This window comes from Leuresthes tenuis, unplaced genomic scaffold (assembly GCF_036924035.1).
Source record: "Leuresthes tenuis unplaced genomic scaffold, fLeuTen1.0.hap1 SCAF_1, whole genome shotgun sequence".
Lineage (NCBI taxonomy): Eukaryota > Metazoa > Chordata > Actinopteri > Atheriniformes > Atherinopsidae > Leuresthes > Leuresthes tenuis.
The window spans coordinates 6,248,300-6,251,893 of NW_027325355.1; the positions used below are offsets into that span (position 1 = coordinate 6,248,300).

The window sequence follows — 3,594 nt, forward strand, 5'->3', positions numbered from 1 at the left end:
GTTTATTAATCTGGAAAAAAACATCCAAACGAGCACGTGGCCTCAGGCATCACATATGTAACACCTACTTTGAGTCTTCACCTCAAACTCAAACTATTCACATTTTAAATCATGTGACCAAAACACCATTTTGACCCAAAAGACCAGCTTGGTCAGAAACAGACGAGACCCAAACTACTTTAGCTTCAGCACTTTCATCAGCTGAGCTAGATTCACTCCTTCTGCTCAACGTGCTGCTTATCCTTCTGAAGATAATCAGACCATTGAACAGATACTGGGCCTCACAAAAGATCAGCTGCAAATCTCAGTCCATACTGGGGCCAATCAGAACTGTTTTGGCTGCATGAGCCACACAGAATCACACAGAATGTCTGAATGTCACAGCTCACTGGTGGATGTTGAAAGTAAGAAGATAAATTGTGTTGTCAGTTATAAGTAGAATCAGATATCTAATTTGCATCAGACACAACAAGCAGATCAGTGTTGACTGTCAGCTCTGTGCATTCATATCAGCACAACTCTCCTGTTCTCCGAATTATGAGATGTGGAAATAGTTTCCTTTTATTAAAGTATTTTACTGAAGCAGCTGATTCAATGAGCGGATTTAAGAACAGAAACAGGACGTGAGGCTTTTTTCTCGGGACTCTCAGTTCAGATACACATAAGCAGCAGAAAGCAGATATTTCTGTAACATGACAGCGTAGGTAAGTGATGGTTATAGTCAGATTAAGTGTTATCATATTGTGCTGCACTATCATCTCCGTCATACCCACTTGTGGTTTGCTTTACAGGATGTTGCCGCCACATATGTTACAACACGGTCAGTCTTCAGCCAGCAGACACGATGAAGACAGCTCTGCTTGTTCTCTGTAAGTAGACAAAACAACTAATGGTTATAATCAGAAACAATCCTGTGACTGATGTTTGTAAAGCCAAAAGTCAGATATGAGCGGACCAGCTCTCTGATTCTGCTGAAGATTTAAAGCGCGACACTTTGAGGTCTCAGTGACAGCTGATGAAGTAGAAGAAGTGTGTGACTCAGATGCATGTCTGTCACTGTGCTCACACTGTGGCTTAACTTTGATGTTTCAGTGTTGTTGAGCTCCTGCCAGACGTCTGCCAGTCATGGTAAGTTTGGACCCTTGTGTGTGTGTTTAAAGTGTCGTGTCCAGTTTAGAACTGGGCACGTGTCCGGATTACACTGTAAATATTAGTTTATTTGATACTCTTTTTGAGGAACTTTCATGCGTGCTGCCCACCTCTCATCACTTCCTGTCTGGCGGTTTGTTGCCTGCTGATGCAGTTTTTTTGCCAGTCATTTGTGGCAGACAAAAGGATCAGTTTGTTCGTTGCTTTTTTCCATCTATTGCACTTAAAACTTTGAGTGTACAGGCGGCGTATCAAGTTTATCGTTGTTTGAATGAGTTGACGACAACCCTTTAGAATTTTGTCATACAGTATGTGCAAAAAGGCTGCCTTAATTCCGTTTCCTGTCAAGATGATCCCACACTGCTTCAATAATGTTGAGGTCCGGGCTCTCGGGAGGATTCATCCCTCCATAAGACCTGCTGCCACTGATCTTCAGTCCAGAAATGAAGACACCATGATGAGACTATTGGAGGAAGATAAAAAAAAGTCATTAAAAGGGACACAAAGTAATTACAGTAGGGTATCAGGATGGATGGAAGGGTCCACAAACAGCAGATAGTTTGGATTCTTTAAATCAACTGTCACCAACTATATACCAACCTAACAATTGGGAGGTTACAGAAACATTAGGAGAGGTCAAATCTACAGTTTGGTTCATTCAGAACTAAAATACCACAGAGAACAGCAGCAGAATTATTTCACTTGGTCCAGATAAATTCCTTCATAACAATCAGTTAATAATTATCAAAGCCTACTGTGAGGAGAAAACCTCACAGAGCGAATACAGAGGCTTCAGCCTGAGGAGAAAACCTCACAGAGTGAATACAGAGGCTTCACCCTGAGGAGAAAACCTCACAAAGTGAATACAGAGGCTTCAGCCTGAGGAGAAAACCTCACAGAGCGAATACAGAAGCTTCACCCTGAGGAGAAAACCTCACAGAGCGAATACAGAGGCTTCAGCCTGAGGAGAAAACCTCACAGAGCGAATACAGAGGCTTCAGCCTGAGGAGAAAACCTCACAGAGCGAATACAGAGGCTTCACCCTGAGGAGAAAACCTCAGAGCGAATACAGAGGCTTCAGCCTGAGGAGAAAACCTCAGAGCGAATACAGAGGCTTCAGTCTGAGGAGAAAACCTCACAGAGCGAATACAGAGGCTTCACCCTGAGGAGAAAACCTCAGAGCGAATACAGAGGCTTCACCGTGAGGAGAAAACCTCACAGAGCGAATACAGAGGCTTCACTCTTAGGAGAAAACCTCACAGAGCGAATACAGAGGCTTCAGCCTGAGGAGAAAACCTCACAGAGCGAATACAGAGGCTTCACCATGAGGAGAAAACCTCACAGAGCGAATACAGAGGCTTCAGCCTGAGGAGAAAACCTCACAGAGCGAATACAGAGGCTTCACCGTGAGGAGAAAACCTCACAGAGCGAATACAGAGGCTTCAGCCTGAGGAGAAAACCTCACAGAGCGAATACAGAGGCTTCACCCTGAGGAGAAAACCTCACAGAGCGAATACAGAGGCTTCACCCTGAGGAGAATGGCTTTAAATGGCTTCTAAAGAGTAATGTTTACTGATGAGGAGACAGAGGCCAGAAGCAGCCGGATGAACTCTGAATGAAATCTGCTCAGATTCATCCACAGACAAAAAAGTCCAAAAATACACTGAAAACAGCCAAAGAGTTTCTGGGTGTCGTGTTTGATATTAACCTCATGTAGCTCCATTTCAGTCCTGCAGACAGGTGAGTTTCTTTTAGTGTTTGTCAGCTCAGGCTGCACATGTTTGTCTGAACCTCTGAGAACAGTAAGGAAATGTACTGTGTAAGTAAGAGAGACATGTTTTAAGTTAAAGTTTCCATCCATCTTAACTCAAAGGTATCTGAAGAGGAAATGTTTGTTCCTAATGAGATTTAGTACATGAGCATCTGGCTGATGGAAAAAAAAATCACCAGTTATTGTAAATCACACGGAGAAGTGAAGTGAGCCTTTAAAACATGCACCATCAGCAGAATACAGTGAAAGAAAAGATGGTAATCTGTCTTTTTGTCTCCGTCAGCCTCCCTGACGGTCACTCCCAGCTGGTCTCAGTATTTCGAGTATGAGGACGTCTCCATCAGCTGCGAGCAGCTCGGCCCCGGTGAATGGACAGTGTGGAGATCCACCACAAAGTGAGTTCACCAGCACAACACTCATGTCACAGCAGAGAGAGTTTGACTGCTCAGATCACAAACTCTGTGCAGTCAGACCTCACAGGCATCTGCTTTCTGACTCTGAGGATTGCTTCTTTATTGTCGGCCACGGCAACTGATTTCATCTGCCTTAGGTGAGTAAATGTGTGTTGCTCATCACACACTCCTGCACTGCGCTGTGAAGATAAGGCCTCAGAAGCTTATCGACTTCCTGTTTTGTGAGCCTGACAGATGAGATCATTAAACAGCGCTAAGAGA

At 43.9% G+C, this 3,594-nt stretch overlaps 1 long non-coding RNA gene across 1 annotated transcript; it reads left to right on the forward strand.

Moving 5' to 3' along the window:
• Positions 1-715: 715 nt before the first annotated feature.
• On the forward strand, positions 716-3,310 carry LOC140319714 (uncharacterized). Its single transcript, XR_011917999.1, has 3 exons — positions 716-869; positions 1,093-1,128; positions 3,204-3,310. It is a non-coding gene; the product is annotated as an uncharacterized lncRNA (long non-coding RNA).
• Positions 3,311-3,594: the final 284 nt, after the last annotated feature.